The sequence below is a fragment of the Prorops nasuta genome, unplaced genomic scaffold, assembly GCF_024137725.1.
Source record: "Prorops nasuta isolate Cenicafe-Biocafe unplaced genomic scaffold, Cenicafe_Pnas_1.2 PNAS00030, whole genome shotgun sequence".
Lineage (NCBI taxonomy): Eukaryota > Metazoa > Arthropoda > Insecta > Hymenoptera > Bethylidae > Prorops > Prorops nasuta.
Genome location: NW_027116827.1, coordinates 347074 through 362964, shown reverse-complemented (window position 1 = coordinate 362964; position 15891 = coordinate 347074). Strand labels below are relative to the sequence as shown.

The 15891-nt window shown below is 31.4% G+C and overlaps 1 long non-coding RNA gene across 1 annotated transcript in view; it reads left to right on the top strand.

Moving 5' to 3' along the window:
- The window catches only part of LOC136782723 (uncharacterized), a 37975-nt gene extending 25779 nt beyond the window's left edge, over positions 1–12196 (top strand). The window contains exon 3 of the long non-coding RNA XR_010824167.1: positions 9532–12196. This is a non-coding gene — a long non-coding RNA (uncharacterized lncRNA). The remainder of the gene's footprint in view (positions 1–9531) is intronic.
- Positions 12197–15891: the final 3695 nt, after the last annotated feature.

Genomic DNA, 15891 nt, shown 5'->3' with positions numbered 1-15891 from the left:
AACTTAAAGCAGAGAGACTGCAGTGTGAGCAATTATCGAATATTCCAACATTTTTTATTATTATATATTAATGCGGAGACTGAAGATATGAACAGACTTGCAATTGTCTCGAGGAATTTTTCGACTTTTTAAGATTCAGAATATAGTCCCTGAGTCGTTGGGCTTTACGAGCATCGTCTCCGGAACAAATCGACCGAGATTCCCCGTCGTTTCCTTGCATGCTCCAGTAGAATGCATAGATAAGGTCTAGCGCGTGAGAAAATGCTATGGTGGCTTTATACGCGTGCACGTCTAATAAAATTCCATCTCGCAAACCTGCATCCCCATTAATAAAATCGACTTTTATTAATCTGCTCTACCAGTATTTGCGAATTGTTTCAAGTACACAGGTTGATTAAATTCCCTTTTATATTTTCCAATCGATTCTGCGAGGAAACTCCGCGAAGGAGAAATTTAACATATATTTACTAAAACATCGAATCGATTAAGGCGATTCATTCATTTGATTAAACATATGTCAGCTACCACTACGAACAACCAAAAATCGATTAGTTCGATGAATAATTACACATTTGTTATAACAAACATCTGCAGCTTTTTAAATTACACGAATTATCTTTAAATATTAGCTGTTCTATTAATTTATTATTATAGTATCTGTTATATTGAATTTATCAGATATAACTGGGACAATCTTTAGCGTGACTTTAATAAAGTATCATTTGAATATTAGCAAGCATTTATGTCAGTTATTATTAGTTATTTTTATATTTCCTGACTACCGAAGCTGCATCGTAAAATATGAATATTCCTAACTTTATTGACCGAATGCAAATTGCTTCGATAAACTGCGAAAGAGAAAAAGAAATTATATGAAGCTGATAATATATAGTTGTTAATATATACATAAAAATAAATATGGTATTCTAAAAAGCTGTTTCAATCGTCTCAATGAGACCGTTACAGTAGATTTACTGAAATTTAAATAAATATTTTTATACTTAATAATAATGATGGAAAGGAATTAATGAATGCTATCTGATATATTATAACCAAGGGTAGAGTGTGTGTCAGGAGGTCTTTAATTACCATTGTCACGAAATAGCTATTCCTTGGAGAATAAGAACTTACACTGGTTACTAGTCTTATGCTGCAGGGTACTTAAGTAACTCTTACCTCTAAATGGCTGAGGAGTCTTCGCGAGAAGATGGTAAAGTTTGCGGAAATGGCATAAAATCTTGATTATTATAATAACCAAAATTCATCATTTACTTGTCACTACTACTTTGATAGTATCCAGAAGCAGCAAGTAACCTGAAAATAGGTAACCCAGATAGCAGCATCTATTATTTTATACATGACACGTAACAATGAAGGATCAGATATGATCAAATTTTATCCTCGTAGCAAATATCATACATAAACCCCAGATTTGGAAATCGTGATACTTTTTCCTAGTAAAGTATTATATTCAATTTTGCAGCTGCATCAGTAGAAATATCATGAAGTAAGAATAATAGAACAATATCGTATGCTATACGACAGAGAGAAAAAGTTTCATATACTTTTTTCAAGTGTATCCACCCCGTGACATTTTATTCATTTTCAAAAGTTTTTTCACAAGCCAATCTATCATTTTCCAGAAATATAATACACGCGCATACTATTTTCTATTAAATTTAATTAATTAAGCTTTGCAGGAAACTGTAGGATTGAATTTAAAATTAACAATCTGTTAAGGGGGTGGAGGTAACGTCGTAAGTTGATAAAAATTGGAGGGTGAAGACTGGAGAATACTCCAAGTTCGGCGCGCATGAATGGATATTGCCGGAACTCGTTAGAAGCCCGTTCGATATCGAACGGAAGAGCGGAAACGAGACCAGTTGTTTAAGTAAGCTGCTGCAAGAGCCGCAACGGAGCGCAAACGACACGGCAAACTGGCACGATCGTTAAGATCTTCAAGCCTCCATCCCAAGCCTTTTCTTCAAGATTTTCAGGCTTACCTACCTGAACAACTCTTCCGTGTGCTAATTCTCCCCTACAAGAAAAAATAATAAATTTCAAACGATAAGAAATTGATCCTCATTAAAAAATATATATTTTTTATATATTCCAGAGAAAAACATGAGTCTTCTACTTTTATGCATCCGTTTTATCGATTTTCCTTTCTTTATTTTTGCAATCTGTCATATCCTCTCGAAACTACCATGGCACAAATATTAATTATTCATTAAATTTCATGCACCTGGTTTAATAGCAGCCTAACTCTGTATTATTAGCAAGTGTCAATAAATCGCTGTGATAATGAATAAAAGTGCGAAAGTTTCGGAGAAAATTGGCTAAGAAGAGTTAAAGTTTCTCGTATAGGCTTTCGTGTTAGAATTCATATAAAACACCGACACGCAAAGCGTTGGCGGAATGTAACAGGTGGTTTAGTCAGCATGACTAAGCACACGCATGTCTATAGTTGAATATGGCAGTAATGAATCCCTATAGACCTAATGATTTTTTTCTCCACATACTATATATAACTATACATCTTAATCGAATTTTAATAAAATTGTCATAATATTGCTCGAGAATATTCACACCTTTCGACCAATTCACTATTCAATTCTTTTATACCGTATTCTTCGGTTAATTAGTCGTACTTATCTGTAATGCTATCAATTATTTCACAAATATCATGCATTTGATCATTGCGTTCAAATTCTGATTAACGAGAGCAACGGGAACGGAGTGTATTTGCCATCTCAGCATAATGCGTCGAAAGTAATGATAGCCTGGAAGTGCTACATTCAGAGAATTTAATTAAGCCAATGTTTTATCAGAAGCTCGCTGTACATCATGATTGATAATTCACGCCCTCGTCCCTCAAATTAATTCGTACATATATATATATATATATATATATACAATCGCTCCTACCATTATGGAAAATCATTTCGATGATTATACCACAAAGTCGAACAATCATCCCTATAGAAACCTACCATCCAATTAAATATTGATGTTATTCTGTAAATATATTATAGATTCTATGTTTTATCTTATGTAAAATGCAGGAAGCTTGTGAAACTTTCGAATGTTATTATAGTACCTGATTGCATTTGAAACTTGACATGAGAACTCAGTTATTTATATAAAAAACCAATTCTATATAATTTTAAACACTATAATTTATTAAAGTTACCCTATCTATATGTTATAAAATCATTATAGCCCGGGATTACGGTGCGCATTTGTTAAAGTTCCATTAGCAACATCCGTGTCTTAGCCACGAATTTCGCCTTGAAAGTGAGCTACAAAAACCGAACATTAACCTTCTAGAAGAAAACTTAAAGATGGAAAGCAGGCAGGTTACAAGTTTCCTGAATCCTTCTTGCTGCATTACCTGGATAAGGAATTGCCGGCGGGTGAAGAAGTGCTAGTATAAAGCCAAGTAGCAGGATAAGATGGAAACTCTCGTAAGCTTTTGGAATATCTTTCGTTGTGAGATCAGCGGAAATTCTGAATTATACAGGTAACTACTCGAACACGATAGTATTTTGAGAAAATTAAATTAAACGCTCTCTTTACGTTTCAATAAATTACAAAATTACTTTCGCGAGTGATCAGTATCTCGCATGTAAGGTACCTAGTATAATAATGTAGAATACCCAACTTCGCCTTAAATCGACCAATTTTCAAATCAACTTCTATTAAACTAAATTACCAAATGCTCTTCTGCATTTATAGATTTCTTTGTGTCCAAAAGGGAAGATAAATTGTCGAATTATCTTAACTCCATTTTTTTTCTCCAAACTTTCACGTTTTGTCGATAGAAAGTTTAATTAGGCGCCGAACCTAATTGCCAATTGAAATTCATTCTGGAAGTAACTTTCTAATTATCGGTAGCATTTGCTATGTATTGAGAGCCCGTTGCATTTTTCCTTTTTACCTATGAAATGGGTTTAATGGAATTTGCATTCCGTGCACTTGCTAGTTGCATTATAACAAACTAAATGTAAATGAAAGGTAATTTAACGTACGAATTATATTTTTTTCTTTAGAAAATCTTTCTATTTAAAAACAAAATAGGTAATTCAATCTCATAATAAAATTTATGAGAAAAGCAATTTATTTGAAAATAATCCAGTTCTCAAAGCTCATATAAGTTCAAGGACAAATGCTCCGGAGAAAATAATTTCCAATTGCAAATAGCTTTCTGACTTTATATTGTGACTTTGTGAACTACAAACGGTGCACTAAGGAAAGCAAGAATAATTTATAAGAGCTTCGGTTTAGCCACAACAGACTTTAGGCTTTAACGATATCTGTGGTTTATCAAGTTTACAGTGAATCCATTGAAAGTTTTGCTTTATATTTAGTTATTCATTAGTACCTGAAAATGTATAGTTTTGGCAATCTAAGAAAAACGAAAGATACTAACAATTTAAATAAATTTTTTCGAATGAAGTAATCTCACACATAAAATCAATCCTCTATCACTTTAATTAACTCCAAATATTTTTTGATAATATAAAACATTAGTATTGGAAGTAATATCTTCCGATTATACAGTTATAGCCATGTATGCTTATTCTAGAGCTTCATAAATCAGAAACTAATAAATCTTTGATAACACAAACACGAATTATTGAAATGTGGTTTAATCGGAAGAATTCAGACTTTTCTATAAATAATATTTCTTTTGTATGCCATCTTATATTATAATTGTAAGTACAGTAGATTGCTCTAATTTGTGTATCTTCATTATTTAGCTAAATATCGCTATAAATAAATATGATTTTGTTTAGTATAAAAACATTATCTCGTGCAAATTTTAAAAGATAAATGATTCCCTGTATAGATTTATATTTGAATGTAGGTCATAGAAGATAACATATAGTATAAGGTATAAAAAATAAAAAATTAATTTGCCTCTGAAACTAAAAAATCAAGAGTTTTGTCACGTTTCACTTCTATCCCAATCTGTCATTTCAAAAGAAAGAGGATTTCGCATTGGACGAGAAGATTGAAAAAAGTTGAAGAAGCAAATTATGGTTTACTCTAGCATATAGCAAAAGTTTGTGAAATTTTCAAATTAGAAGTAAGCGCCGTGGGCTATTCGTTCCGGTAAAAATCTAGATCTTGAGACGTAGCCAATTTCAACTAGAATTCTGAACGAATGCTTACCTAGCAGGGAGGCTTTCAAAAGTGAGAGGAAAAGAAACATCTTTCATACATCATGCTTCAAATTCATGATACAGAATGATCTCGAACTTTAGAACCGAATAGTATTATAAAATAAAAGTAACAACCCGCGGTATTAAAAAATTTTAAATAAAAATTTATTTCATATTTTATTACTTATTATTAAATGCAGGCCTCTGTTCAAATAATTTTACAAATTATAGACGAATTAAACACAAACAGGGCTATTATTTTAAAATATTCTTCACAAAACTATAAATCTAACAATAATAAACTTTTAACAGAAATGGAAATTAGCCTTTTTTAACAATTATTTTATTCGCTGTCTAGACGTTTCTTTCATTTCAATAAGATAATATTAATATGAATGCAAAAATTTCAAGAACAATTATTTTTGCTATGAAGAAAAAATTATATCCATTTTTTGTTGAAGCTTACAAACTTTTCTATATGGACTTTACCTCTATCATTTCTTGAAGCGTAGAAGAAAGCTTGTTATAGGGGAAACAAATGTCGTCATTATACTACGTGGCTATCAAGCAAACATGATATAATACATCACAGAACACAGGTATAGAAAAATGTTATTACATTTTCTCAATCCAGCAGCAATTTAACAAAGATGAACATTAATCTACAGTCAACCAAGCTAAATTAAGTGTCTCAAAATCAAAATTAAAGTGAGAGAATTTAATAAAGATAACAAGTTATGATCTAAAAGGGTTCAGTAATTATCATAAATTTATTGAATTTAAGTTTTTCTTTTTTTTAATAAATAGAATAGAATTTTCAAACTCAGAGAAACTCAATTACATATTTCAAAACTTTTTAGGCATTATGATTGTTTAAAAACTACCATAAAATGTGATTTTATTTATTTGATGAAACCCAAGCTTAACCCGTTTTGGACCGAAACGGATTAAGACAGTACAGATTCACGTGTAAGATGAAAACTTCTATGAAGAAAATCTTACTCTATAGTTGCTTTATTAAATGGAAACCTAACATCTATTATAATATTTTTACCTAAAACTCTATCTTTTCCTAATTTTTATTTTAAAAAGCATTTTTAATCGCAACAGTGAACTACGAAGGGATTAAACTATCTTCCTTAGTCTGTGCCCTGATGTTTAATTAAGAAAGTTTTATGAGAAAATATAAAAAAGCAATACTTGACTATACAGAATAAGTTTACAAAGTTTCAACGTAAAACTATTCTTTACTCTACTATTTTAAGGCTTTCGTAAATTTGATTAATAATATTTATATTCAATGAAAATGAGCCCAAGATAAAGTATCATTGTTATTGCAAAAATTATTCCTTACATATTCAAGGCGGTATTAAAAATAATGCTTTACAAGAATTCTTAGAAAGTTTTCTTGTAGCCTTCCTTAGAATCCAGAATATACATAGAATCAATCGATCGTACCGATGTCGTGGTTGATTCTAATTAATTAAAAAGTTTTCTGAAAAATATGCCAAGTATTGGATTGCTGAATAAATGGTCATTAATGATTTATTTTTGAGCTGTGTACTTTGATCCACTATCCTTTTTAAAGCAGCACTTTCTTAAATTATGCTGAGCTCTCTCAATAAATGAATATCGAATTATTCTCGATAGGAAAGAAACAAGTGTAAAGAAAACTGACGGAAAATAGCTGACGAAATACTTAACTTCACTCAGCATGTTTTATTGGCATGATTTTATTGTTGTCTGGGCTTGACATTCACCTATTGAATTTATGGACCGAACTCTATACCATCTAAATGGCAGAGCTTTAAATCACACCTTAACGATTATGGCTTTAAAGAGTGTTTTTTATTTTCAAAGAAAAAATTTGATGCAGCTGACACGAATCGAAGTGCATAAAGTCATAAGAGTCCAAGTACCAAAAAATACAATTCTTTCATTTCTTAATATTACGCTATAGAGTTTCGAGTCCAAAGTCCTTGTGGTGTTAAAAGTGGAGAGAAATCACTTCCTTCTTTGTTGATATAGCAGGGGGAAAATATAGTTATAGCCGTGATCTATTTTGAACGAAATTTTTTATAGCTTTTATAAAGTTGTGGAAAATCAATATTCTTTCTTCAATAGGCCTTATATTATAGAAGACGATAGATATCCATAGCATGTTTATATTTGCTCAATGCTTCGGTGGAGATAAGCCAATTTAATCAGGTAGCGTTATAAAACAAATGCGTGTAAAAACCTTATACCAAAAAATGAAATTCTTAACCTTTGAATTTTCATCCTCCCATTCAACAGAAATCGTGATAAAAAAAAACAATTTTACTAAAATAGTTCGATGTAGGACTGTCGAAAAACTGATGAAAATCGTTAGTCCAAATTGCTCTCCTTTTATTGTAGGAATAATTGGTCAATGATCAAATAGCTTTATCGATGATATTCGAGCTGCGATGGATTCGAATTAGGAAAACGAAAGGAGCGACACACACCCCGAATGAATATTAGCCTGGAAATTGATCGATAAATTTTATGATCCTGCTTTGGTATCTAGAATTTTAGTGGATGGAAACCGAATACATAACGCTCTTTCCTCAACAACGCAATTTCCCTTCTATTCCAGGTTCGCAGATGACTAAACTCTGCAAATTCCAGGTACCCAAATGCAGGGGCATTAATTAAATAGCTAATCTAATCACCAGCATCTAATCATAACTAATGAAACGATATATAAATTCTATTTACAATTAAAAAATTCCTGGAGGTACTGAATAAATTTAACGTAATAAGTATAAATAATCAATTTTCGGGAATTGTGTGCAGACTTTTTTCCTCTATCAAGACATATAGAGTTTTTGTTTAAATTTAACCAGAGTGAAAAATTCTGGTGTCTAGTTTTATCTATAATAGGATTTATGGGATCGTCGTTTGCTTTTGTGGCCAATTCTTGCAAGGATAGATAGAGGCGATGATAGAAACACGCACGAGTGGCGTAATGGAAATAGATAATGCAGGAGCGTTCCTTCCGGTATTGCGTTTATTCCAAACAGGAAGAAATGGTAGGAAATATTACTCGAATTTCCTTGAATATTTTATATCTTATCGTTTTAAAATAGAACACTAAAGAAAGCTGAAAAACCTCTGATACTTAGGCTAACAGCAGGATAAGGATGATAGTATTCCAAGAGTGTTCGACGCATTTTCAATGAAGGCCAAGCGACATTCTTTCATACGAATAAAAGAAAATCCAGTGGAACCTGGAAAAAAACTATGCTAGGAAAGTTCCTTATACTTTGTAAAATGAATCCATTCTCATTTAACTCTCAAGTTTATTATATATTCTATATACTTTATTCCTATATAAACAACGCATATCAGTATTGTATAATGTTCATCATATGATGAATGGGAGAAGTGACCACGACCATTTTCCTTCTTACATTGTATCTTTGAATTTTGATGAATGCATCTTGAAGAGTAACAGGAATATAACAGATTTGTATAACGTCTCTCTAGGTGCATATCATACTTTTGTATCTAGGGATGTGGTGATAATAAAATTGTACCTAGTGTCAACTTTTAGTTTTCCTCAGTCCTTGGAGAATAATTAAAGCGGTTTCGAGATAAATGCTTCTGTACCTTTTGGTACCTGAAAATTTTTATAATCAAAATTAAATTAAATAGTGTAACCAAAGAAATTATTTCCCAGACTATGTTTCGTTTAATGATCTTACGATAATTAAAGATACCATTTGGACTTGAAGGTTAACAAGCATTAAAGCAATTGATGATACTCGAAGAGTTCTGTCCAACTTTCGTTATTAAATTGTCCTATAGTTAGCTGCCCCGAGGGATAAAAATGATCAAATTTCAGTATCTAATAGTTTAAGTAATCGGCTTAAAATTTATTCGAAAAGAAAAACTAATATACCGTAGGTTTATGCAGAACCTTTCCCTTTAATCAATGAATATTAAAGTTCGAGGTTAACCAACCTGTTTATATTAAAAGATCAGATAATGATAGTTGGATGACATTTATCTCTCCTTACCGAGTTCATTGCCAACTTTATATTTGGCTATACTACTTTAGAATGTTTAAGAATATGAATCCAAGCAATTTGAGAAAAATTTAAATGCTAATATCATCATTCATATGCACTGCTGTAAACTGTGGCTTACGGCAGAAAGTTAATTGAATCTACCAACTTTGTCTAATCAATATAAATTATGAATAACGTTCATACATTGAAATTCGAAAGTGTAGAATTATCATATTAATATAATTATATTAATTTCAAGTAATAAAAGGTAATGATCAACTAAACGTAGCTACCTCCACAACTAATTCTATTTTTTCTTTCTGTTTCAGGTAAGTACCTATAGTGAAGAATACCATTTGTCGTGCATCTCTGTTTACATTTTCCACGTCAAGGTATTTTCAATTAGTGTGATAAGTTACAAATCTTCCTATTTTCTATTTTATTTATTTATATTTACATTGAGATGTAATGATAGTTCAAGGTAAATATAAGAACCCTTCAAAAATATCTATCATAGCAAATTGGATCAGTATTGCTGAGCTTTACCAATCCTTTGAGAATATAGTTTGGCGTTGAGCCAAATTCTGAGTATCTTTACGATAAGATCATCAAGAGAGTTTTATAACATTGAAATTCAGACATAACCAGTGCTTTATATTTCACACATTAATGCACAAAAGATTTTATAACATGTTCTAGCTAGAGAGGGTTTATTTATATATATATATATATACATTTTGTATATCACACTTTATATATATATATATGTCAAACTGAAATACAACTTTAGCCATCCTTCTACATTAATTGTAGAGTACACTATGTTGGACGCGAATTGTTACCAAACTGCAATACAATATTCAAGGCACGGTAGGAACTATCATGTAAACTCAATTAAACATATAACTATTTCTCGAACTTTGAAGAAACGAAGGAACAAATAAGTAATAATGTTTTCCGACTAAATAAAAAAAAAACAAGAATTTTTATGAAAATATTATAGGAAAAATGAGTCTTTTTCAATTAGTTTAGCTTCATTTAAACAATATTTAATTTGACACAGCCAGTAATGTAAAATTGTTTATTCCTAAGCCTAGAAAGTTGTACAGTACAACTTTGTAAAACATAAATCGTCCGAAGAGTACACTGGAAATGCTGAGTGTGGTTATAATACCAGCAACATAACCACCTATACGTATACACATTCTATCATTTACGCATCATATTTACATTCCTTTTTCTTAATAAAATAATGATTTCATACACTTCGTCCTGAATGAGGTTAGAAAATTAAGAACTTCATGCTCATTAATTTCACGCCCTATCCTCTCAGCTAGTTGTTTTTGGTCTTAATAACATTTTTAGTAATTCAAAAATAGTTAATATAATTTAAAAATAAATTTACAAAATTTTATGAAAATTAACAATAGTAAAAGTAAATAATATAATCAACACACCTGAAGGCATGTGCTTTGATTAATACTTAATGAATACAAATAATGAAAAGCAGTTATAACTGTACATAGCTAATAGTTAACTGAATAATAATTACATATGTAATTGGATTCCCGGTTAATTGATCCCTATTAAATATGACCTTCAATCTTGTATTTAAAGTTACTGCTTTACAACATATTTAAGTCTACATTTGGTTTTGATTCTCAGATATTTTCTACTTGCAATAATCGTACAATAATAACATTTGTAATTATAACATATACACGTAACTCTTATAGTGAATAAATATAAAAGTAGATAAAGATTTTTCGGTAAACCGAGTATGTTATCTAAAGGCATGACATACATTAAGAAATGAAATTTATTTGTAAATTTATAAAATAACAAAGATTAACATGTTTTATAAAAATAATATATTCTTTTTGTATAATATATTTCTATTCCCTGTAACATTTAAATATTTAGTTTATCAGAACGATACTTATTGCATTATGCAATTGAATTATTGTTGGCGTAATAGAAGCATTTACCATTTCCCTATTTAATTAGCACATTACAAATGACACCTGCAGTTTACTTATTACAGTTGAAATCACCCGTTCCAAAATACTGAGTAGTAAAATTTCGTCAACATAATTTCATATTTAAAGTCGCTCGACCTTGAAAAATGTACTCTAATAAATGACGATTTCAGTTGTGTTTTGAATTTTAATATTTAAACAATAGCAATTGAGCAGTTCGAGGTTAAAAAACAATAGAAAAACTTACCAATGAGTACAGAAAACATATTTTTTCATTTCTATAAACAGTGACTTGGCATTGGCGGCTTTAAACTGTTGTAACTACTGCGTGCCTTGTATTATTGAGGAAAGGTACTAAACGATTTTAAATTTCATTAATAGATAGAGCTACACACACACACAAATCTGAATATTACAATAAACATGTGTTATAATAAAGATTATATATTATTCCAATTTCAAAAAAATCATGAGTACGTACGGTACTTATTTTTTTGAGAAATTCCTACATATAAGTTTGACTCTCGCTCTGTGACTAACACAGAAATTTTTAATGGAATTTTCTCTTTGTGTAGTTATATACGTTAGGCTAAACAAAGTAGCAATTTCTATGCATGAAAATTAAAGAGGAAGAAAAGTGAATTCTACGGAATCGCACTGAGATTATAAAAGTTTTCTTAAGACAACATCTTTAACGTTGACATTATCTAAACCATATAAATATATGTGGAAAGCGCCAGCTTCTCCAAATAAGATTTAAAAAACCTTATTATTTGCATAAAGCGAATTCTATTACTTGAGAGAAATACATATATTATAGTGATAAAGATTGCAGCATGTGCTGAAAACTACATGAAAAATCGTAATAGAAACTTTAGTGAATATGAAAACTAATTGCATTAAGCAAGTGGCTATATTTGGATAGTAATGCAACTCGAAATATACATTACTTAGATTATAAGAGTCTGCGTTTATTAATCCATTTAAACTTATTACCATACGCTTAACTACTTAATTATGATGAAATAATATTGCTACAAAATATGCAATTATATTCATAGTGTTACATATAAACCTTGCTTATTATTGTCGTAATAAAAATAAGCTGTATATTCTAATTCTATTAAAAAGTTAGAATAAATTAATACAATTTAAATATTATTATAGCGAGCATTGAATACACATATCTACACTGAGAGATTATATCTTCTTACTAGTAACATTTCCCTCTGTTGCTGAATTTTCTCAAAATTTCTCCACATCCTTCGACAGGCTATTATCGTCCTTTATGAAAAGGACACTAACCACTAGATATTGGAGCAAAGGGTAGATCAACTGACAGCTTGACCCCGATTTAAGCATTTCTGCACTGAACACAGCATCTCGTCCAGTTTGCCTATATTTTATTCATGCGAGTGTCGACGGATATGAGAAAAAGTGACGATGGGTGGCAATGAAAGAGTAGGGAAAATCAAACAACTAGAAAATATCAGGTCAACACCTGGCTTTCTCTTGTTTTATTGGTCGTCAATAAAGATTGTGCAAGAAACCGAGAAAGTCCCTATTGTTTTGCAAAATAGCAAAGCTTCCGTTAGAGTTGCCGCTTCGCCTAGAATCTCATCCATCACGAGGGATTTTCCGCTGTCGACAGACAATAAGTATTGCGACGCGCGATCCGCATGATCATCGATTTGGAATGATCGATCGTTTTGATCTTCTCTCCTACGAAAGGAGCGATTCGCGCGAATCCTGCAGAAATCATGCATCCTCCTATGGTAACTCGCTACCTATAATTGGACAGTTACATGAAAAATTATTATTGAAAAAAACCGATCGCTTAAATTCTAATTTATTAAAAGATTTGATAAAAAGGTCAACGAACCTTTTGTGCGACCAGTATTGATGGAAATAAAAATGTCATAAAATTATAATACCTTGAGATGAATTGATTCCGTGCGTAAAGAAATCTTGACATTTATTTGCACTAAACGAAACATGGATTTTCCATTCTTCATTGACACGAAGACGATAAAAATTTACGAGAAAAGTTTCTGTGGTGGTCGGTATAATAGCAAGGGGCTGTAACCTTGTAGAAACAGCAGTAGCGACGCTGTAAAGCTCAGAAAACCAAGTAAATGCCCATCTTATTTTTGTAGTAAAACTACCGCGCTTAATAGCCCAAAGCTAAAAGTTCATCAACCACATGACAGTGAAATTCTTTAGAATTAAAAAAATCAAACAATTTTCTTTTCTATATACCATCAAATATTAAACTTTCGAGCCATGCATTTTACTAATTAGATTCTTTTTCTAAATTTTTTAGAAGAAAATAATATCTGCAACTAACTTTAGGAGGTTACAAAGTTAATTTATTGGAGAACAAAAAATTAGCAATTAGCTGGGAAAAGTTGTTAGTTTAAATGACTCGCATTACTCAGTCAACTTACGTTACGTTCATGCGCACTCGTAAGGAGGTTGCAGGGAAGCGTTTACACCCTTCCGTGGTATATGAAAATGTCCGACTTTCTGCTGCATATAACTAGTAACAAATATTCTATGCATATAAAAGTAGTAATTTTTAAAAGATTACTGAATCATTACATACATCCTGCTATCACTAAATATAGTACCGTTAAAGTGATTGATGATTAAAATAAATTAATTTGATTGTTTCGATTGACAAGTGATCCGGTACTAATCTTATTATTAGGAAAATGAACGAGCGTGTAATTGATTCGAACGTAAACAAGGGCTTTGATTCATATAAGGTGTAGTATAGGTGTGCTGATACCGATGAAATTAGATGCGTCACACCCTAAAGCACCCAAGGACATTATACGTGCATGACGTCCTTAGATGCATACTAGCACGATAATACTTCCTGTTCTCAGTTTCCAAGGTAGAAACTTAAGAGAATTCATGGTGAACTTGCAAATATGTACAACAGCCCTTCGTCGCGAACAAACCAGCGATTTTTAGTCAAAATAAATTGATAGTGCCAAAACAATTCACAAAGTGTCGCTTTTGCATTTCTTTAACAAAAATTCATCGATTAAATTCCTATATATATAATACAGACTTTATTTGTGAACTAAAAATTATTCATAAAAGAATACTATACTCGGCAGAATCGATGAAAGACTGATATTAATTTAGAAAAAAACTGTAACGATTGTCTCAAGAACATACTTGTGAAAAATTTGTTTAAACGAAGGCATTCGAGGATAATGACGCCTAGAAGCCTTCGATATTCGGATTTCCTTCTCGCACCATCTGCAATCCAGCCCGAACACTCGACCCATTAATTTTTCAACTAGTCAGCTATCCACCCATGCCTCCTGAACTTCCTTCACTTGGCTCGTCTCACTAAGATGCTTCGTCCACCGGTCCACCCAGCGTCAAGTACCCACTTAACCCATCCCGTCAACGAACTCCGAAAGAATAAAAATCGCATCGATTTACTCCTATAGTGATTAAATTGTTCGTCGATATTCCACGATTCGTTCAAGTCTTTTTTTCAATGCTCCCTTCAAACAATAAATCATTCATAAATATTTTACAAAAATAAAAGATGGCATATCGTAGTACCAATGGAATAAATGCATGAGAAATTCTAAAGTATATTTAAAAAATTCTGATCGTGTGAAACAAGAGTTTTTTCTTATTCAGTTTTATATCGTGATTAGAATTTTTATATACGATACGTATATAAGGTTATCGCATAAATTTATCCCAGACAAGTATTTCCATAGCGATTGAAAATAGTCAGATTTGAGTGAGGTATAAGAAGGGTTCCCCCCGTAAAAAGTTGGAGCACCCTTGCCTGTTAAAAGCGAGAAAAGACTTATGCCTATGCTTCAACATTTTTACAACATCCCCTTTTCTCTCAGCAGATAACCTAAATCAGAGCAGATGAAATCTGAAACGATCAGTTTCCATCTGCGACCTTTGGCAATAGGAAAAAATATGTCGAAGAAAAGTACTCTTAACTGAAAGATTTCTAGATATGAAAAAATGTTATTTTCGCCAGTTCTACGTACATGAAATCGATTTTCTACAAAATTGAATGTATAGTTTATTTACATAAACATATATGTACGTCCAGTCATGAAATATAAAATAGCAGTTATATTGCTCCTAAAGAATTCAAAATACAAAAGTTCAGACTATAACTTGATAAATTTAGAATTTGTTTGTTGAAATAAGTTTGAAACCCAAATTCTGAATATCAGCTTTACCATAACTGGGGAACAATCGTCATTTGCTCAGCAACCAGGACTAAAATTTACATTCTATTACCTAGAGTTTATTGGAAAGACTTTTAGGACCTTGAGTTGTTTTCAACTAGTAAATGGGGAATAGCAATCTTATGCAGGGTCGTTTATTTGTTCTCCAGTAAAGGCAAGATTGCCCATTTGTTTAAACACTTTCGAAGGTACAGAAACCGTAACTTTTCAGTCATAACAGCAGAGCAGTTTGTATTTCATTTCATTGATTTAAGAACAAAGGTTGATGGGAAGTAGGCTTTTTCGTTTCAACATCCAAAAGTAAACCGAATTAATACTTTCCCAAAACTAATCAATTTTATAGATTGCAGCTGAGTATTGGTACTATATATAAATTTGATAAAAATCGTTAATAATAACAACTTTACTATTTATGTCTGGGTATAGAAGTGAACGATATCGGGTGCTGGAAATAATAGTTCAA